We start from the raw sequence: 23,657 nt of genomic DNA, 5'->3' as shown, positions 1-23,657 counted from the left end.
TCACCACATTACATCTTGAAGAGAGCGTTAGATATAAACTGAAAGAAGGGGTTTTGGGAAATGGGACACTAAGAATAACTAATGGATTTCTTAACTAGATACAAAGGGAGAACGATAGAAAAGATATAGATATGGAGATGTGGAAAATGAGAAAACTACATTATCGAAAGAAGTAGTTGAACATCCTCCAATGTTTTGGCAATGCCTGTGTGCTGTGGTCCTTTATACAGTGCATGTACAACAGAGTAATAAGTTCAAATGCTGAGTATGATCCCAGAATATTTATCTCCAATAAGGTGACTGACACTAGCTTTGGAAAGAACCCAGCAGGCCAACATATTGAAGTTCCGGTAGAAAGGGGATTAACTGAAATACGTTGGGACACCAGAATCAAGAATTTGGAGCACATATTCTGGTAAGAATAAGAGATAAGAGTTGGGAATCCCAGAAAAGGAGGGAACGTTGAGAGGATCATATCATGTTTTAATGTTTCATCAATTTTATACATCATATGCATCATTTTTCGTTAACTGTGTCTCTGTTGTTCATTTACAATGTGTTGTGCACATATGAAAAATGCGACTTATCTGCACACGCACATTGATTAAACAGTGTATATAAAATCATTGTTCCACCATTGAAACTGTCCTGTTGTCGTGTTACGAGGATACATGAACACCAACTAGCTACCAAAAGACATGACGCAGTATCACTATGTTCCATACATACAGACAAAGACGGGCACCACTTTGACTGGGACAAAGCACACACACATACTAAGACACGCGAGGACCTGCTTAGAGGAATGGTATTCTAACCAGAAGTCCATCAATAAATGCATCAATTTAGATCCTGTCGACATTCTCTTGTTAAAATAACCGGAAATGACATCACCCACGATAAGAAACCAAGACCTATAAATATAGAGGCGGGACATGCCACCAGCACTTCAGCAGAGAATCTCACTGATCACGTCACCTAGTCATGGTGACGAAACTTCTGAAAACAAACCTTCAAGCTCAGCGAGCTAACTTGCACACATTTAAATTGTTATTTTTTGTTTATTAGTGGAATTTAGGAGTTCTCTGTCGCTCACGTTTTGACAGATTATGATGTGAGGTGAGCTTTTCTCGGTGTGTGGTTTTAATTAACAGATGGGTTCGACATTGATGTCATAACAGTTTGGGGCCTTGCCGTGTGGCACTTGGACCGACTGGAACAGATTTGAGATACAACAGGTCCCAGCAAATTCCAACTCATTGCAATTAGTGACTTTGATCTTCAAATAAAACCAGTGGGAAAATCTGTTCAATTTTGCTCCTTGTGGTTGGTTAAATGAAAAGTGAGGGAAATGGCTTTTAACATTACTAAAGAGGTTCCCAAATTTTCCAAGGAAGTTTAGAAAGACAGAAGGAGGACATTATTTTAGAATTAGCAAATAGGTTGCAATTGGGTTTAACCAAGGAGAAAAGAGAAGTTGAAATTGTAATGGAGTTGGTTAAGCGCTTTGATGTATCAGAGAAATAGGCAACTGCATAGAGTTATAAAAACTTAAATTGCAAATGTGGCAACTGGAGTTAGAAGATAAATAAAGGGACGGAAGCAGAGAGAGAGAGACGGAAGAGAAAGAGAGCAAAAAGAAAGAGAGGGGATTTGAAATGCAGAAGTTGTGATATAGACGAGAAAGTTAAATTAACAGGATGGAGATGAAGGGAGAACGTAGGGATGTATACAACTAGGTTAGTTACTTGCCATATTTCGGTGAGAAAAATGTCAAAACCTTTTTTATTTCATTTGAAAAAATGGCTAGGCAGATGACGTGTCCAGTGATCTTGTGGGTAATGCTAGTTCAGACGAAGCTGGTGGGCACAGCTGGTGAGGTATGTGCAGCGCTGTCAGATGAGGGATCAAGAGATTATCAAGATGTCAAATTGGCTATTTTGATTGGTTATGAATTGGTACTAGAAGCATATAGACAGTAATTCAGAAAAATTGAGATGGAACCAGGTCAGACTTATATTGAGTTGAAAGAATTAACCACAGTCATTTTGATAGGTGTGTGCTGGCCTTAAAAATGGATATGACCTGTGAGGCTTGAAGGGAGATTAGTCTGCTGGAGAATTTAAAAGACTCACTTCCAGAGATAGTAAGAATTCATGTGAATGAATAGAAAGTTCAAGAAGTGAGAAGCGTAGCAGAAATGGCAGGTAAATATGCATTGTGGCATGTGATGAAATTTAGCTTCTGGCAGGAATTTCATCCTGTGAGGGATTAGAAATTGGGAGAAGGGACGATCACACATTACAAAGCGAACAGTAGCTCATAATAGTTTACCATAAGTGAAGAAAGAAGCCCAAGGGGGTAGAAAGGTGGTGAAAGGCCTCAGGTGCTCTCACTATAAGGGAGTGGAACACATAAAATTACAGTGCTGGTGGTTTCAGAAGGGCACAGGGAAAAAAGTTGTTTTCACTGCAGTAAGCTGGGACACACCGTGCTGGGCGTTAAAGGAAGACACTTTGGGGAAAGATGCGGTAGAAGAGTCTAAGCCCAGTGGCATTAGTGAAACTGGTAAAGGAGACTCCAAGTGGAGCTGAGGAGCTGCAGCAAATTGCACAGCCGAGGCCAGGGCTGGGTATGGAGGCAGTGCCTGATCTCTCTAAAGATTTCAGCTATGTAGATAAAGTTTACTCAGAAAGAACAGGGGGAGAAGGACAAGAAGTTATAATTTTGTGAGATACGGGATCTGCTCAGTCTCTAATATTTGAGAAGTGAGGCGCCAGAAAAGCACAACAGATCAGGCAGCATCCAAACAGCAGGACAATCGAATATCAGGCAGAAACCCGTCATCAGGAACTTGATGGGGGGACAAGGGGGCTGAAAGATAAATACGAGGGTAGTAGCTGAGCTGGTGGAAGGGTCACTGGGAAGGAAATAATAAGATATAGGTGGGAGTGATAGTGATATGTCGGAGGGGAGGGTGGAATCGATGGGGGAAAGGAAGATGGCTAGTTCGGGCAGTCCAAGAGGGCAGTGCTAGATTGAACGGTTGGATCTGGGAGAGGTTGGTGGAGTGGAGATTTGGAATTTGGTGAAGTCAACGTTGATGCTATACAGTTTGAGGGTTCCAGCTGTCCTTCCACCGATAGGAGTCCTATCACCATCCTGTCCGACCTATCACCATCACACCCCACTTACATCTACCTATCGCCTTCCAAGCTCCCTTCCACCCAGCTCTACCCCCACCCTCCCATTTATTTCTCAACCTCCTTCCCCCTCCCTTACCTCCCACTTTCCTGATGAAGCATTTATGCCTGAAACGTCAACTCTCCTGCCCCTCAGATGCTGCCGATGTGCTGTGCTTTTCCAGCCCCTAATTTTTCAACTCTCATCTCCAGCATCTGCAGCCCTCACTTTCGCTCACACTCTAATAGTAAGAGATGAAAGTTTTTTTCACTCTTTCTCGCATGTTAATCAAGACCGTGTTAACGTGTGGAATGAGAACAGAAATTAAGCATTCCCTTGTGTAACATCTGGATGGAATGCCAAATCAAGATTAGGGAAGTAACAGTGACAGTGAGTAACAGAGTGTCAGTTCCAGGAATACAGTTTGTTCTTGGGAACGATTTAGCAGGAGGCGAGGTGGGAGAGGCACCCCATGTGGTGGAGAAGCCAAAGGAAGACTAGGGAATTGCGGAGTTAAAAGAAAATTAAAAAGGATTTTTTCCAGACTGTGTGGTAACAAGATCCCACTGTCATAAGTTACAACAGGAAGGAAAAACGAAAGAAAAAGACAAATGGGCTGATGCTCAGTGACCTGACACCCTGTTTGATGTAACGGTGCAGGAAAAACCAGAACTGGCAGAGGATCAGGCAGGGGTGTTTAGTCCAGAAAGGCTAATGGACTTACAACAGATATATACACACACATGCACACACACATACACATGCACACACGTAGAAAAGGAATCAGAATATATTGTTGAACGTTATTAAATTAAAGATAGAATCATAAAATTAAAATGGAGACCCAGATAGGTTACTGCAGAAAGGAAATAGTCCGAAGTGCACCAGATTGTGTTAGCAGTAACGTACAGTGTGACGGGTAGTTAATAAACGAAATGCAGGCGGTCACTTAGGTGTATAGAAGACTCAGGCTAAGGTACAGAAGCATTTCCAGTGGCTGGTATGCACAAAGACCTGTTCATCTTCGTTGAACGTGACATACATACCAAATGGTGGGTAAATAACAGGCAGTAATAAAACCAGCACCTTTCTTGGCAATTCCTGCATTCGAAGAACCTTGCACGAGGGTTATGATTAATTGTGTAGCTCCCCTTTCTAAAGTAAAAGTGGAAACCAATATTTGCTGACCATAATGGATGTGTCTACCAGATTTCCAGAGGCAATTCAATTATTGGAGTGTCAAGGCTAAAAGGGAGGTGAAGGAGTTTGTAGCTTTCTTTACTCACTGTGGACTGCCCAGAGAGATTCAGTCAGACAAAGCTTCTCATTTTACCGTTCAGCTGTTTAAGGAAGTCATGGAGGGCTTAGGCATGCAGCACTTCAAATCAAGGGCGTCCCATCCTGAATCCCAGGGAGCATTGGAAAGTTAGCATCTGACGCTGAAGACTATGTTAACAGCATATTGTCATGGTTGGCCAAATTATTGGGATAAAGGTGCCCCATTAAATTGTTTACCATTAGCGATGCCCCAAACAAATCTACTCACTTTACTTCCTTTGAGATAATATTCGTACATGAAGTGAGAGGTCCTTTGAAATTAATTAAATATAAATTGACAGGACCGAAGACGGAAATCTCACACCTGGGTTATGTGTACGAGGTGAAGGAGAGAGTAGATGGAGTCAGTGAGTTTGCTAAACAGTATCTGAAGAGCACAGCATAGAGTGAAGCAGGTGGCAGATAAAAACACTGAAACTTTCAAGATTTCCCTTGGGGATGACGTAGTAGTATTGCCACCAGTGGTAAGAAATCTCTTCAAATCCAGATTTAGTGGCCCGTTTCAAATTTTAAAAAAACGTGGAGTCAGTTAAACTATCTAGTAAAGATACCAGAGATGACAAAAAACTTTATCGAGTATTTCATATGGATGAATCATGCACCAGCCACATTTAAGACTCAGAAACAGAGATGTGGCCATATGAACAAATTGTGCAGCTTATCTTTATGATGTAGTGATCTTGAGCAAGTGATTGAAAGCTCACATTTTACAGTTGACAGAGCATGTTGAACGATTACAAGAAGCAAACTTGGAAATAAACTTAAAGAAAACAGAATTCACAAATGCAGAGGTGACGTTCTTGGGACATTACATTGGCCATGGAAGGTTGATCTCATGGAACATAAAAACGAAAGGCTTTGAGGAATTGCCACGACAGTCCTCGAAGAAAGAGGTGCTTCGATTTTTGGAACTGAGTGGATTCTATTGGAAGTTTGTTCCAAATGTTAGCAACGTATTGGCACCGCTGATGGATTTATTAAAGAAGAACATAGAATTGTGGTGGACAGTACAATGCAAGGAGGCATTTGAGAATTTTAAAGCAGTATTAATCACCACACCAGCTTTAGCTACACCAAATATTCTGAAACCCTTTGAAAATTGTATTTGATGCTCGGGATATAGGGATCGGAGATGTATTGATACAGAAAGAAGATGATGGAATTGAATGGCTTATTGGCTACTTGTTGAAAAACTCAATATCCACCAGAAAAAAAATACAAAATCTCCATTATTGAACAAGAATGATTAAGTTTTGCACTGGCCTGACAATATTTTAATGTGTATATGACAAACAAATTGTCGGAGATGGTTGTGGACAACGACAAATCTCTCGAATTTTTTGGAATATTTAAAGACCAGAATATGAGACTCTTTAATTGGAGTCTTACCTTACCGACTTTAACTCACAGAATGTACAGGCTGTGGCTCCTACAATGTGATAGCACATGGGATTTCGCTGATTTAAAGGAAAGCAGTGTAGATAAGATTTGACTTATTCAAGTGGTGTATTGGTGTGCAGAATTAATATGAATGATATAACTGAGATTAATACTTTTGTATTTCATATAATTGGGATTAAGAATTAGAGGAAAAGGAATGATGGTATATTTTCATTCTGGTGGGTTTTTTTTTCTGAAGTGGGAAGATGTTATGAAGCCAAAAACATGTATGGGCACTTTAAGACACATCGGATTTTGTTGAATCGAAATTAAAGCCACAGATGCCAGCTAAAGGTCACACTGTTCCACATGTCACCATTAGCTGAGAAATGGATACCTGAGTTTTGCTTGCTGTTTTGACAGCTATTCAAATCCAACCAAAGAGTTGAAATAACGCTCAGGAGACCAGAAACCAACAGAATTTGAATATTATTGTTTGGACACCTGGACAGCAATCAAATTATGAGAATTATTATATCATGGGGAATATATAAACCTAGCATTTTGAAAATAGAGGGAGAGCCACTGCCATCCAACAGCAGAGTAACTGCTGTAGAACAGGAGTGCTAACTGGCCATCTCAAACACTCTCTATCAAAGACACATTTTCATGTAAACCTACTTGCAATTAAAAAAAATGACGGAGGGAGATGAGCAGCTGAAAGAGTGAACACAGCGGGGAAGATAGAGACTGTATGGTCTTGAGATTTTAATGTTTCATATGTGGGTTGTTGGAACAGCATATTTTTACAGAGTTGGAGTCAGATAGCAAGTAGCTAATAAAAAAAGGGGATTGTATTTGTGAATAGTTGTTGTTTAGTATTCACTATTAAAGTTAAGAAACTAACTTGATAATTTTTGTTTAAATAGTGGAATGTAGGAGATCTGTGTCGCTCATATTTTAACAGATTACAAGGTGACGCGAGCTTTTCTGGGTGTTTGGGTTTAATTAAAAGAGGGGTTCGAGTCCACCTTGTAAATGTCCATCCACGCTAACCCCATTTCCCTGCAGTTGGGTCATATGCTTCCAGTCCTTTCCTATCCACACATTTATCCAAATGTTTTCGAAATGTTGTTAAAGTACCCCCTTCAAACACATCTGCTGGCAGCTCATCCACGTACCAGCCTCTGTGTAAAGAAGTGGCCCCTCAGGTTCCCTTTTATTCCTTCCCCTTTAACCTTAAACTGATCCCCTCAAATCCTCGATTCTCTACACCTTGGAAAAAGACTGAAAGCATTAACCTTATCCATACCCCTCGTGTATTTATACAGCTCTATAAGGACTCCCTCAGTCTTTTACAGGCTGAAGAAAATGTCCTAGCTTGTCCAACCTCTCCCTATAACTCAGACGAATGGGTCCTGGCCACGTCTTTGCAAATTTCTTCTGCACTCTTTCTAATTTAATAACATCCTCACCATGACAAGGTGACAAAACGGAACACAATACTCCAAGTGCGGCCTTAGCAAAGTCCTGTGTAACTGCAACATAAGGTCCCAACTTCTATACTCAATATCCTGCCTGATGAAGGCCAATATGCCAAAAGCCTTCTTCACTTCCCTGTCTTCCAGTGACTTCACTCTCAGAGAACTATGCACCTGAACACCAAGGTCCCTCTTCACACTGCACCCCTTAAGACCCTCCCATTCACCAGGAAACTCCTACATTGATATGAATTTCCAAAATGCAAGACCTCACGCTTCTATATTAAATTCCATTTGCCATTTCTCGGCCCATCTCCCACCTGATTAAGGTCCTGCTGCAATTTCTGATAAACTTCCTCACTGATCATGCTCCCAATTACTTTAGTGTCATCTGCAAACTTACTAATCATACCTTGTACATTCTCAACCAAATCATAGATAACAGACAGCAATGGACCCAGCCTCCAGTCTGACAAACATCCTTCCACTCAACCCTCTGCTTCCTACCATCAAGCCAACTGTGTATCCAATTGGCCAGCTCCCCCCGCATTCTACGAGATGTAACCTTCCTGAGCAGCCTGCCATGTGGACCCTTATCAAAGGCCTTACTGAACTCCATAGAGACGGCGTCTATCACTCTGCCCTCATCAAACGTCCTGGTAACTTCATCAAAGGACTCTAAGAAATTTGGGAAGCATGATCTCCCACGCACACGTCTATGCTGACTGCTCCGAATCAAATCCTGTGTAAGTAATGGTGCAGTAAATTGTGTGCTGTCCTTCATTGTAAGATGATTCGAGTACACAAGTAAAGCCATCTTCTTGTTGTTGTAGAGCCTTGCTGAGAGAGCATTTGGGGCACTCTCTACAGAGTTTAGATTAGATTAGATTAGATTAGATTACTTACAGTGTGGAAACAGGCCCTTCGGCCCAACAAGTCCACACCGCCCCGCCGAAGCGCAACCCACCCATACCCCTACAAATACCCCTTCCCTAACACTACGGGCAATTTTAGCATGGCCAATTCACCTGACCTGCACATCTTTGGACTGTGGGAGGAAACCGGAGCACCCGGAGGAAACCCACGCAGGCACGGGGAGAACGTGCAAACTCCACACAGTTAGTCGCCTGAGGCGGGAATTGAACCCGGGTCTCTGGCGCTGTGAGGCAGCAGTGCTAACCACTGTGCCACCGTGCCGCCCACTTGATGTCCTTTGTAAGGAATGATCTCCTTACCACAGACACCGGTGATGGTAACATGAGAATAGAGTGTATAAGTTGAGTGTTTAATCTGTAGAGATGTGAGAGACGAGGAAATGGTGATGCTGAAACACGAGGAGTGTCAGCGAACTCTTATTTCCAAAACAGACAGTGACAGGGAGAGAAATTCTATACTTTACCCAGGATTGATTGGTTTGATTGATTTCCACGTGTATCTCAGTACAGGGAACCACTTTATTTATGAGCAGTGGAGGAAGATCATAGTAACCATGGCCAGACAGATCATAGGGTGGAAATAGACTTGGACAGAGTAAGGCCTATAGGTTACACTGAACAGGACATGCACTAGACAAGTTCAACATGAACAAGACCAGCATTATTTGAACTTAGAGAGTCCATTCATCAGTCTAACATGACTATCCTAATAGTTTATATGCCGAAATTAACTCTCCCCACGTTATTGTGCAGTCAGTGTGTGAACCCTGTACTGAACGTCAGTTTGCTCACAATCCCCAACAGCAGCCACAATACCTTCCGTCTGAAACAGGTAGCCATTCCCATCAGCTTCCGCCCTACATAGAGAACACCAGGCTGTCTTCGTGGAGATGGAAGACGCCTTCTTGTGACTTCACACCAGACATATGGCTGCCCTGCTCACCACTAGAAAACAACATTAAAATCCCACATGTGTATCATAAACAACAGAGCCAAGAGGAACAACGTGGAACAGTCTGTCTGTGCAGCCTCTGCCCCACTTGTTCACCATGTTAGAGCATCAATTAGGAGACACTTAAGAGTGCCGATGCTGGAGATCAGATTAGATCATCAATTGCTGGAAAAAGCACTGCGGGTCAGGCAGCATCCAAGGACCAGGAGAATCGACGTTTTGGGCATAAGACATTCATCAATAATCAGCAAAAATTACCTCATTCTGCCCCCGTGTAAGTGCATTGAGGTGGGAATGGCCTCCGGCTGTTCCTGTCTAAGTGACTCAAGGGAGTGATTGGCTTCAACCTTGTCCGATTGGACAGGGCCAAGGGCCTGACTGGTTAACCCTTGTTCCTGTCTGACAGCTCATTGTACTGACTAGTGTGACAGTGCTGCAGCTTTAAGAGTTTATTTTGTCCTGGAATATTTTAAGAGAGATTGAATGATTGTAACCAAGCTGGCTAGTTAAGACCACTTGGGTAACAGCTAGGGAGGCCTTGTGTTTATTTTAATACAGCCTGAATGGGTGTGGCTAGCTCTCACAGGTTAGGATCACTGGTTTTGGTTTCTCAGTGACATCAGAAACTATTGGGGTCTCCACAGAGTTGGAAGCTTCAGTGAATTTTTCCTGGTTGCAACCCTCTCTGAAATTTCTCTTGATGCTGTTTTTAATTCCTGGATTGGAGAAATGTTTGTGACAATCTGTGTCTGAATATTTCTTTTTGCCAAGGGCTGTGTTTATGGGAGTTTCCTATATTGGAACAGTTCATTATTAATAGTTCCTAGATCTATTATTCTGTTAACTTGTCCAATAGAATTGCGTTATTCTAAATTCCTCTTTCTTTGGTTTCATTTTCTCTTTTGTGTTTAAGGATATAGTGTTTTTCTTCACACCGAGTAGTTTGACCAGTCATATTGCATCTGGAACAGACACTTTACATTTCCTTTAAAATACGAAAACATTATAATCTACGTGACGACCTTCAAATAGTTTTGAGGGGCTCTGGTGTGGCCTATCACAAAAGACTCCTTCCCTTCCTGAGTAATAGGCTGGAGGCACTGAATGGGCTGTCCCTGTTCATCTCCAAAAGTGTCAATGGGCTGAATGGCTTCCTCATATTCCTGTGAATCCAGCGCGAGGTGCTGAATGAACTCTTATTTTACTGTGGCAATGTGCAGTGTCAGGCAGTGCTGTTACATGAATGTTATGGACACTTTAGCAGCACAAGGCTCAATGAAGACTGGATCCTGCTACACATGGACAAAGACCAGTTCAGGAGCTGACGGGGGACAAAATGTTCCGAACATTGTGGAATCTTCAGCGACCATCCCCACTTCTGATTTATGGTATGGAGGGTGGGGGCGGGGAGACATTGATGTAGCAGCTGAAGATGTTTGTGAAGGGGAAGCTACCCTGAGGATCTCCCACACAGGTGACCCAGGACTGAGATGAACATCTTCCTTTGTGCGATGTTTGACCCCAAACACTGGAGAGGTTACTCTGATTCCCATAAAGTCCAGTTTTGTTAAGCTCCTTGGTGTCAACAGAAGTTAACCACTGCCGTGATACCGGGCCAGTCATTTTTACCTGAACCCTTGTCTCAACCTCTTTTGTTCACATCAATAAACCATGATATAGGAGCAGCAAGTGTTTTCTTCAAACAGGTGGTATTGAATGTCAGGATATCTCTTCTCAAAAGTGTTCGGGAAGCTAGATGACTGAACGTATTTGAAGAGGAGGTAGATGGAAATTGATCTGTCAGAGAGGTGAGGACTATGAAGAATTGGATATGAAAGACGATTTGATACCGAGAGCAGATCAGTCATGATTTTAAAGAAGGGCAAGGCAGGCTTGGGGGAGTGAACAACATGCCCCTGTTTCTGATGTTCTCACATTCTGTTATTGGAAAGTTAGTGGGTGTTATTTTCATGAATGTTCTCTTATTGAATGTTGCAGACAGGGAGACCAGAGGATTTTGTGAGCCATCCCTGAGTGAGGTATGGGGGCTGTATTCACACTGTATCTGGGTGTAAAACATGACCAACAAATGAAGCACAAGTTGCAGAGAGGGGAAGCTCTGTGAAGAGAGATGAGGGGCCTCTTTTGTACCCAGCCTGGGTTTTCCAATTCCAAATTCACTTCAAACCGTGTGGGACAGTACTGAGGGGATGAATGGTCTCCTGTGTTTCTGTGCAACAGGTTACAGGAGTAAGTAGCCTCCAACTGTTCCTGTCTAGCAGGTTTGAGGGGCTGAATGGAACACAGGAACATATGACTGATGAGCAGGAGTGGATCGTTAGATACTTTGAGCCTTCTCCACCAGGCACTAAAATAGTCGCTGATCAGGTTGTGGTCTCAGCTCCACTTTCCTGTCTGTGTCCCATTGTGCATGACTCACTTGTTTGTCAAATATTTAACGAACGCAGCTTTCAATCAATGTGAACATAGAGACACGATAACCTTCCACTAAAGAGAATTCCGACTTGAAAAGCCCTCTCAGGATTATTCGTCATAACTCTTATAGAATCAGAGAGCCATGCATAATGGAAACAGACCCATTAGTCCAATCTGTTCACTCCGATCAGATATCAAATCTGATTTAGTCACATTTGCCAGCATTTGGCCAATATTCCTCCTGTGATTGTACCCGCCTTGACCACTTCCTCTGATTGCACTTTCTGTACACACACCACTCTCTGTGTGAAATATTTACCTCAGGTCCCTTCTAAATCATTTGCCATCTCCCCTTCAACCTATGCTGTCTTGTTCTGGACTCCCCTATCGTTGGGAGTAGAACATGGCTGTTCAGAATATCCATGTCCCTGATGATTTTATAAACCTCTATAATGTTGCCTCTCAACTTGTGACACTCCGGGAGAAGCACCTCAACTTAATCAGTCTCTCCCTATAGCTCAAACCTCCAGTCCTGGAACATCCGTGTAAGTCATTTCTGCAGAAATCCAAGTTGTACGCAGTATCCTTAAAGCGGCCTCACCAACATCCTGTACAGATGCAACATACCACCACAACTCCTCTGCTCAATGCTCTGACTGATTAAGGCAAATGTGCCAAATGTGTTCAGCCCCACTCTGTCTACCTGCGACTCACTGCTACAGGTAATCATGTACGTAAACATCAGAAAGTTAACACGATGGTAGTGCCAGCAGATAGGAGGACCCGTGATACATTGATCATCATTGAGATTAGATTGTGTTGGGAACATGAGCTTAACATGTCAGGAAGTGAAATCAAATCAATGGGTTCAGGGTAGTTAATATACAAAATACCAGATAGCCCAGAATGATTTACAGACTGGAATCTAATCGAGGGGTTCGGGTGATTAATATACAGAATACCAGATACCCCGGAGTGAGTTACAATCTGGAATCTAATCAAGGGGTTCAGGGTGGTTTATATACGAATAACAGATATTTCGGAGTGAGTTACAGCCTAGAATCTAATCTCGGGTTTCAGAGTGGTTTATATGCGGAATAACAGGTAGCCCGCAGTGAGTTACTGCCTGGAATCTAATTGCAGGCTTCAGGTTGGTTTATATACAGAATAACAGATAGCCCAGAGTGAGTTACAGCCTGGAATCCAATCGAGGGGTTCAGGGTTGTTTATATACAGAATAACAGGTAGCCCAGAGTGAGTTACAGCCTGGAATCTAATCGAGGGATTCAGGGTGGTTTATTTGCAGAATAACAGATAGCCTGGAATGTGTTACAGGTTGGAACCTAATCGAGGGGTTTAGCATGGTTTATATACAGATGAACAGATGCCATGGAGTGAGTAACAGTCTGGAATCTAATCGAGGAGTTCAGGGTGGTTTATATACAGAATAACAGCCTGGAGTGTATTGCAGCTTTGAAACTAATCGAGGGATTTAGGATGGTTTATGTATAAAATAACAGATACCCTGGAGTTAGTTACAGCCTGGAATCTAATCGAGGGATATGTTAACCTTTTTATGTGAAATAACTTGTAACCGGGAGTGAGTCACAAAGTGCACTATTGGCCAACTGGTTGCAAATCTTGACTCAAATAAACATAATGCAGTCACAAACTACACAACTTTAGTGACTCCCATCTTTCCTAGTTTGAGGATTATCCTCCTCTGTTTTCCCCTTTCACTGAATGTATTAATATACCTTTTATACTGCACTGCCATTCTGCTACCTATCTCTCACTGTCTCAGTTATCTTCAGTGCTGTTGAAAGATACTTAAACCAACAGACACACAAAGTTCCAGAAAGAGTTTTGTTCAATTGCAGGTGCATTACTTTCTTTTATTTGTAGACAACACACAATTTGAACCCACAGAAGGTCAGTGTGGCATTTGAAAAACCCTTCAATTTGGGAGGAGACCTCGCCAGGCAGGATTCTGATCCAACGCTGCAAATCTACAATTCGGTGACTGAGTTCTATCAGGTTTTGTATATTATGTTTCTTCATATATTAGGAGCTTGGAAAGTAAGGCAGACCTTACTGGAATGTCACATTGTCTCTCTGCATTCACTGTAAACAGGTTCTGGGATTTGCATTTTAAGCACCTTCAGAGAGCTGTCTCCATTTCCTATCTCTGCTAGCATCAATGAATGGAAATGGCTTTTGACACATTGGCCCCTCTCCCTTGCTGAAAGTATTCCTGACACAAATTAGATTTGTCCACAGCCACCATTTTATATCAACAAAACGATGACATTGAGTTTATAAATAAGGAAAAGCAAGAGAGACTGGCAACATCAATACAGTTCGAAAATATATAAAACATTGAACACGCACACAGAATCACACATAAACGTTCATACACAGACACACAGAATCACACACACACACAGATAAAGACACCTTTCAGGAGCTGTCTCCATTTCCTAACTTACAAGGGAATTCATGTTATAATGATGCGTTCATGCAGGACAAGAAACAGATTTTGAGACTTTCCCCATTGTGACAGGAATTCAGCCCCAATCTCAAACTTTGAGATATGCAACAAGACAGAAATGTACATCAGCTTTTTGTGTTCCTGCTCCCAATGTAACACTTGACCATTTAGTTTATCTTGTCTTCGATCTGACATCCAACAAGGATCACTTCACAGATCCAATAACAGATCCCCAGGACTGAGTTCCAGACTGGAATCTAATTGAGTGGTTTAGGGTTTACATACAGCATATGAGATACCCATAGGTGAGGGATAGAGTGAAATCTAATTGAGGGGTTCAGCGTGGTTTACATATAGAATAACAGATAACAAGTCGTGAGTCACAAAATCGCTGAGTTGTACAGTCATAGAGATGTACAGCATGGAAACAGACCATTTGGTCCAACCCGTCTATGCCGACCAGATATCCTAACCTACTCTAGTCTCTTTTTCAAGCACTTGGCCCATCTCCCTCCAAACCTACCCATTCATATACCCATTGAGCTGCATTTTAAATGTTGCAATTCTACCAGCCTCCACCACTTCCTCTGACAGTTCATTCCATTCATGTATCACCCTCTGAGTGAACAAGTTGCCCCTTAGGTCTCTTTCATATTACCTCTCACACTAAACCTATGCCCTCTAGTTCTGGACTCCCCATCCCAAGGAAAAGACTTTGTCTATTTATCCTATCCATGCCCATCATGATTTTATAAACCTTGATAAGGTCACCCCCCAGCCTCTGATGCTCCAGGGAAAACAACCCCAGCCTATTCATCCTCTACCTGGAGCTCAAATCCTCTAACCGTGGCATCCTCCTTGTAAATCTTTTCTGAACCCTTCCAAAATTCACAACATCCTTCCGATACGAAGGAGACCAGAATTGCATGCCATATTCCAACAATGGCAAAACCCATGTCCAGTCCAGCCACAACATGACCTCTCAATGCCTATACTCAAAACACTGACCAATAAAGGAAAACATACCAAACGCTGCCTACATTATCTTATCCACCTGGCACTCTACTTTCAAGGAGCTTCGAACCTGCACTTGAAAGTCTCTTTGTTCAGCAACTCTCCCTCGGACCTTACCATTAAGTGTATGAATTCTGCTCAAATTTGCTTTCCCAAAATGCAGCACCTCATGTTTATCTAAATTGAACTCCATCAAGTGGAATATAATTGAAGGTTTTGGGGTGTTTTTGAAACATGCGAATCACACATACATAGAAGTGAGTTACACGTTGGAATTTAATTGAGAGGATTCCGGGTGATTCATATAATCCCGTCAGTGGGGAAACCAAGCCCTTCAGCCCAACAAGACCACACTGACCCTCAGAAGAATAACCCATCCAGACCTATTTCCCCACATTTACTCATGACTAATGCACCACACATACACATCCCTGAACACTGTGGACAATTTTAACAGGGTTTGGATTGGATAGTTAGGATACAGACTAACAGGTACCCAGGAGTGTGATACAGACTGGAATCGAATCAAAGGATTGAGGTGGCTAATGTGCAGAGCACCTTAAAATTGGATGTCAGTTACAGATTGGAATTTTATCAAGGGGATTCGGGACGATGATGTGAACAATAACCGATACCCAGAGTGAGTTACATACTGGAATCTAATCGAGGGTTTCAGGGTGGTTTATATGCAGAATAACAGGTAGCCCGGAGTGAGTTTAAGAGTCATAGAATCATAGAGATGTACAGCATGGAAACAGACCCTTCAGTCCAACCTGTCAATGCTGACCAGATATCACAACCCAATCTAGTCCCACCTTCCAGCACCTGGCCCATATCCCTCCAAAAACTTCCTATTCATATACCCATCCAAATTCCTCTTAAATGATGCAATTGTACCAGCCTCCACCACTTCCTCTGGCAGCTCACTCCATACACGTACCACCTTCTGCGTGGAAATGTTGTCCCTTAGGTCTCTTTCATATCTTTCCCCTCTCAAACTAAACCTATGCCCTCGAGTTCTGGACACCCTTACCCGAAGGCAAACCTCTATACGGTCACCCCTCAGCCTCCGAAACTCCAGCGAAAACAGTCCCAGACTGTTCAGCCTCTCCCTGTAGCTCAAATCCTTCAACCCTTGCAACCTCCTTGTAAATCTTTTCTGAACCCTTTCAAGTTTCACAACATCTTTCCGATAGGAAGGAGACCAGAATTGCACACAATATTCCATGAGTGGCCTAACCAATGTCCTGTAGAGCCGCAACATGACCTCCCAACTCCTGTACTGAATACTCTGACCAATAAAGGAAAGCATACCAAATGCCTTCTTCACTATCCTATCTACCTGCGACTCCACTTTCAAGGAGCTATGAACCAGCATTCCAAGCTCTCTTTGTTCAGCAACACACCCTAGGACCTTACCATTAAATGTCGAAGTCCTGCAAAGATTTGCTTTCCCAAAATGCAGCACCTCGCATTTATCTGAATTAAACTCCATCTGCCACTTCTCAGCCCATTGGCCCATCTGGTCCAGATCCTGTTGTAATATGAGGAAACCCTCTTCGCTGTCTACTACACCTGCAATTTTGGTGTCATCTGCAAACTTACTAACTGTACCTCTTATGCTCGCATCCAAATCATTTATATAAATGACAAAAAGTAGAGGGCCCAACACTGATCCTTGTGGCATTCCACTGCTCACAGGCCTCCAGTCTGAAAAACAACCCTCCACCACCTCTGTCTTCTACCTTTGAGTCAGTTCTGTATCTAAATGGCTACTTCTCCCTGTATTCGATGAGATCTAACCAGCTAATCAGTCTCCCATGGGGAACCTTGTCGAACGCCTTACTGAAGTCTATATGGATCAGATCTACTGTTCTGCCCTCATCAATCTTCGTTATTACTTCTTCAAAAAACTCAATCAAGTTTGGGAGACATGATTTCCCACGCACAAAGCCAGGTTGACTATCCTGAATCAGTCATTGCATTTCCAACTGCATGAACATCCTGTCCCTCAGGATTCCCTCCAACAACTTGCCCATCACCGAGGTCAGGCTGACCGGTCTATCGTTCCCTGGCTTGTCTTTACCACCCTTCTTAAACATTGGCACCACGTTTGCCAACCTCCAGTCTTCCAACATCTCACCTGTGACTATCGATGACACAAATATCTCAGCAAAAGGCCCAGCAATCACTTCTCTAGCTTCCCACAGAGTTCTCAGGTACACCTGATCAGGTCCTGGGGACTTATCCACCTTTAACCATTTCAGGACATCCAGCACTTCCTCCTCTGTATGTATGCAACATTTTGCAAGATGTCACCATCGATTTCCCTGCAGTCTATATCTTCCATATCCTTTTCCACAGTAAATACTGATGCAAAATATTCATTTAATATCTCCCCCATTTTCTGTGGCTCCACACAAAGGCCGCCTTGCCGATCTTTGAGGGGCCCTATTCTTTCCCTAGTTACCCTTTGTCCTTAATATATTTGGAAAAGCACTTTGGATTCTCCTTAATTCTATTTGCCAAAGCTATCTCATATCCACGTTTTGCCCTCCTGAGTTCCCTTTTAAGTATGCTCCAACTTCCTTTGTACTCTTCTAAGGATTCACTCGATCTATCCTTTCTATACCTGACATATGCTTCCTTCTTTTTCTAAACAAAACCCTCAATTTCTTTAGTCAGCCAGCATTCCCAATAACTACCAGCCTTGCCTTTCAACCCTGACATGAAGTTACAGCCTGGAATCTAATCGTGGGGTTCAGGGTTTTTTTATATACAGACTAACGGATACCCCGGAGTGAGTAACAGCCCGGAATCGAATCGAGGTGTTCAGGGTGGTTTACATACAGAATAACAGATAGCCCGGAGTGAGTTACAGCCTGGAATCGAATCGAGGGGTTCAGGGTGGGTTATATACAGAATAACAGATCGCCCAGGGTGAGTTATTGCCGGGAATTGAATCGAGGGGCTCAGGGTGGGTTATATACAGAATAACAGATAACCTGAAGAGTGTTACAGCCTGGAATCGAATCGTGGGATTCAGGGTGGTTTGTAAACAAAACAGCAGACACCCCAGAGTGTGTTGCAGCCTGCTATCTAATCTAGGGGGTTCAGGGTGGTTTATATACAGAATAACAGATATTCTGGGGTTTGTTACAGCCTGGAATCTAATTGAGGGTTTCAGGCTGGTTTATCTACAGAATAACAGATATTCTGGGGTTTGTTACAGCCTGGAATCTAATTGGGGGGTTCAGGGTGGTTTATATGCAGAATAACAGATACCCCGGACTGAGTTACAGCCTGGAATGTAATCGAGGGGTTCAGGGTTGTTTGTATAAAGATTAACGGATACCCCGGACTGAGTTACAGCCTGGAATGTAATCGAGGGGTTCTGGTTTGTTTATATACAGAATACCGGATATCCCGGACTGAGTTACAGCCTGGAATCTAATTGAGGGGTTCAGGGTTGTTTATGTACAGAATAACGGATACCCCGGAGTGAGTTACTGCCTGGAATCGAATCGAGGTGTTCAGGGTGGGTTATATACAGAATAACAGAAAGCCCAGAGTGAGTTCCGGCCTGGAATCTAATCGAGGGATTCAAGGAGGTTAGTATACAGAATAACAGATAGCCCGGGGTGTGTTACTGCCTGGAATCTAATCAATGTCTGTTCACTTTATGATATGATGGGTTTTGCTGAATCGAAACTACAGCCACAGATGCCAGCTAAAGGTCAGACTGTTCCAAATGTAACAATTAACTGGGAAATGGAAGCCAGAGTTTTGGTTGCTACTTTGACAGCAATTCAAATGCAATCAAAGACTTTAAATAATGCTCTGAATATCAGAATCCAATGAAATTTGAATATTATTGTTCGTACACCTGGAAAGCAATCAAATTATGAGAATTATTGTATCATGGGAAGGATATAATCCCAGCATTTTGAACGCTAGAGGGAGAGCCGCTGCCATCCAACAGCAGAGTAACTGCTGTAGAGCAGGAGTTTTAACTGACAATCTCAAACACTCTCTATCAAGACACATGTTCATGTAAACCTACTTGCATTAAAATAAAACATGACCCAGGGAGATCAGCAGCTGAAACAGTGAACACAGCGGGGAATATAGAGACTGTATGGTCTTGAGATTGTAACGTTTAATATGTGGGTTGTTGGAACAGCATATTTTTACAGAGTTGGAGTCAGATAGTAAGTAGTTAAGAAAAGAGGGGCTTGTATTTGTGAATAATTTTTGTTTAGTGTTCACTATTAAAGTTAAGAAACTAACTTGCTAATTTTTGTTTAAATAGTGGAATGTAGGAGATCTGTGTCACTCATATGTTAACAGATTATGAGGTGAGGCGAGCTTTTCTGGGTGTTTGGTTTTAATTAACAAAGTTGTTCGACTCCACCTTGTAAATGTCCATTCACACTAACCCCATTTCCCTGCAGTTGGCCCATATCCTTATAGTCCTTTCCTATCCACATATTTATCCAAATGCTTTTGAAATGTTGTTAATGTACCCCCCTCAGCCACATCTTCAGGCAGCTCATCCACGTACCAGCCATTTATGTAAATAAGTGGTCTCTCAGGTTACCTTTTATTCCTTCCTCTTTAACCTTAAACTGATCCCCTCTCGTCCTCGATTCTCGAAACTTTGGAAAAGACTGAGACCATTCACCCTATCCATATCCATCATGATCTTATACAGCTCTATAAGGTCCCCGCTCTGTCTCCTCCACTCTAAAGAAAAGGTCCTAGCTTGTCCAACCTCTCCCTATAACTCAGACCATTGGGTCCTGGAAATGTCCTTGTAAATTTCTTCTGCACTCTTTCTAATTTAATTAAATCCTTCCTACAACAAAGGTGACAAAACTGATCACAATAAACCAAGTGCGGCCTTACCAAAGTCCTGTGTAACTGCAACATAAATTCCCAACTTCTATACTCAATGTCCTGCCTGACGAAGGCCAGTGTGCCAATAGCCTTATTCACTGCCCTGCCTACCTGTCACTCCACTCTCAGGGAACTGTGCACCTAAACACCAAGATCTCTCTGCCCACTACACCCCTTAAGGCCCGCCCATTCACTGTGACATACCTGCCTTGATTTGAGATTCCAAACTGCAAGACCTCACACATCTATATTAAATTCCATTTGCCATTTCTCGGCCCACTTCCCCACCTGATTAATGTCCTGCTGCAATTTCTGATAAACGTCCTCTCTGATCATGCTCCCACTTATTTTAGTGTCATCTGCAAACTTACAAATCATGCCTTGTACATTCTCAACCAAATCATAGATAATAAACAGCAATGGACACAGCCTTCAGTCTGACAAGCATCATTCCATGAAATGCTCTGGCTTCCCAATAACAAGCCAACTGTGTATCCAATTGGCCAGTTCTCTCAGTATTCTATGTGATGGAACCTTCCAGAGCAGCCTGCCATGTGGAACCTCATCAAAGGCATTACTGAAATCCATAGAGACTATGTCTATCACTCTGCGCTCATCAAACGTCCTGGTAACTTCTTCAAAGAACTCTAAGAAATTTGAGAAGCATGATCTCCCACTCACAAGTCTATGTTGACTGCTCCGAATCAAACCCTGTGTAAGTAATGGGTACTGTCAATGGTATGCTGTGCTTCATTGTAAGATGATTCGAGTACATATGTAAAGCCATCTTCCTGCTGTTGTAGAGGCTTGCTGAGAGAGCATTTGGGGCACTCTCTCCAGAGTTGATGTCCTTTGTAAGGAATGATCTCCTTACCACAGACACCGGTGATGGTAACATGAGGATAGAGTGAATAAGATGGGTGTTTAATCTGTAGAGCTGTGAGAGATGAAGAAATGGTGATGCTGAAACACGAGGAGGGGCAGCGATCACCTATTCCCAAAAGAGACATTGATAGGGTGAGAAATTCCATACTTTAACCAGGGTTGATTGGTTTGATTTATAGCCACGTTTACCTCAGTACAGGGAAACACTTTGTTTATGAGCAGTGGAGGAAGATCATAGTAAGCATGGCCAGAAAGACCATAGGTTGGAAATAGACTTGGACAGAGTAAGGCATACAGGTTACACTGAACAGGATATGCACAAGACAAGGTCAACATGAACAAGACCAGCATTATTTGAACTTAGAGAGTCCATTCATCAGTCTAACATGACTATCCTAATAGTTTATATACCTAAATTAACTCGCCCCACGTTATTGTGCAGTTGGCGTGTGAAGCCATAGTGAACGCCATGTTGTTCACAATCCCCAACAGCAGACACAATACCTTCCCTCTGAAACAAGTTGCCATTCCCACCAGCTTCTGCCCTATATAGAGAACACCAGGCTGGCTTCTCGGAGATGAAAGATGCCCTCTTGAGACTTCACACAAGACATATGGCCCCCTGCCCACTTCTAGAAAACCATGTCAAAGTCCCACGTGTGTATCATGAGCAACGGACCCAGGAGGAACAACGTGGTACAGTCTGTCTGTGCAGCTTCTGCGCAACTTGTTCATCATGTTAGAGCATCATTTAGGAGATACTTAAGACTGCCGATTCTGGAATCAGATTAGAGAGTCGATTGCTGGAAAAGCACAGCAAGTCAGGCAGCATCCTTGAAGCAGGGGAATCGACGTTTTGGCCATAAAACATTCATCAGTAATCAGCATAAATTGCATCATTCTGCCCCCGTGTAAGTGCATTGAGATGGGAATGGCCTCCTCCTGTTCCTGAAACAGTGACTCAATGGACTGACTGGCTTCTTCCTCGTCCAATTGGACAGTGCCAAGGGCCTGACTGGGTTTTCCCTGGTTCCTGTTTGACAGCTCGATGTACTGACCAGTGTGACAATGCTGCAGCTTTAAGAGGTTATTTTGTCCGGGTTTCTTTTATGAGAGAAATTGAACGATTGTTACCAAGCTGGCTAGTTAAGACCACTTGAGTAAACAGCTAATGAGGCCTTAGGTTAATATTAATGCAGCCTGAATGGGTGTGGCCAGCTCTCACAGATAGCATGACTGTGTTTTGGATTCTCAGTAACATCAAAAATTATAGATTTGGAAGCGTCAGTGAATGTCTCCTGGTTGTTACTTTCTCTGAATTGTCTCTTGATGCTGTTTTTAATTCCTGGATTGGAGAAATATTTATGAAAAACTGTGTCTGAATTTTCCTTTTTGCCAAGGGTTGTGTTTATGGGAGTTTCCTATGTTGGAATAGTTCATTAGTAATGGCTCCAAGATCTATTATTCTGTTAACTTGGCCAATAGAATTACATTATTCTAAATTCCTCTTTCTGTGGTTTTATTTCTTCTTTCGTGTTGAAATAGATAGTATTTTGCTTCACACCGAGTAGTTTGACCACTCACATTGCATCTGCGACAGAAAATTTACATTTCTTTGAAAATAAGAAAATATTCGAGTCTAGGCTATTGCCGTCAAATATTTTCGAGGGGCTCTGGTGTGTTCCATCACACTAGACTTGTCTTCCTGAGTAATAGGCTGGAGGCACTGAATGGGCTGTCCCTGTTCTACTCTAATACTGTCAATGGGCTGAACGACTTCCTCATATTCCTGTGAAACCAGCGTGAGGTGCTGAACTCTTATTTCACTGTGGCAATGCGCAGTGCCAGGCGATGCTGTTACATGAATGTTACAGACACTTTAACAGCACAAGTCTCAATGGAGCCTGGGTCTTGCTGCACATGGATACAGAGCAGTTCAGGAGCTGACGGGGACAAAATGTTCTGAACATAGTGGAATCTTCAGAGACCATCCCCATTTCTGATCTTATGGTGGGGAGGGTGAGGGTGGGGAGACATTGATGAAGCAGCTGAAGCTGTTTGTGAAGATAAAGCTACCCTGAGGATCTCCCACAGAGATAACCCAGGACTGAGATGATGAACATCTTCCTTTGTGCAATGTTTGACACCAAACACTGGAGAGTTTACTCTGATTCCCATTAAGTCCAGCTCCTTGATGTCAACAGAAGTCAACCATTGCCTTGATATCAGGGCCAGTCATTTTTACCTGAACCCTTGTCTCAACCTCTTTTGTTCACATCAATAGGCCATGATATAGGAGCAGCAAGTGTTTCTTTCAAACAGGTGGTATTTAATGTCAGGATTTCTCTTCTCAAGAGTGTTAGGGGAGCTAGATGACTGAACGTATTTGAAGAAGAAATAGATGGATATTGACCTGTCAGAGAGTTGAGGGCGATGAGGAATTGGGTATGAAAGAGGATTTGAGGCCAGGAGCAGATCAGCCATGATCTTCGTGAAGGGCAAGGCAGGCTTGGGGAGTGAATGACATGCCCCTGTTTCTGATGTTCTCACATTCTGTTATTGGAAAGTTAGTGGGTGTTATTTTTTTGAATGTTCTGGTATTGCATATTGCAATCATTGTGACCAGATGATTTTGTGACCCATCTCTGGGTGAGGTATGTGGG

Source organism: Chiloscyllium punctatum, chromosome 16, assembly GCF_047496795.1.
Source record: "Chiloscyllium punctatum isolate Juve2018m chromosome 16, sChiPun1.3, whole genome shotgun sequence".
NCBI classification, from domain to species: Eukaryota; Metazoa; Chordata; class Chondrichthyes; order Orectolobiformes; family Hemiscylliidae; genus Chiloscyllium; species Chiloscyllium punctatum.
Note: the sequence above shows the minus strand (reverse complement) of the source record.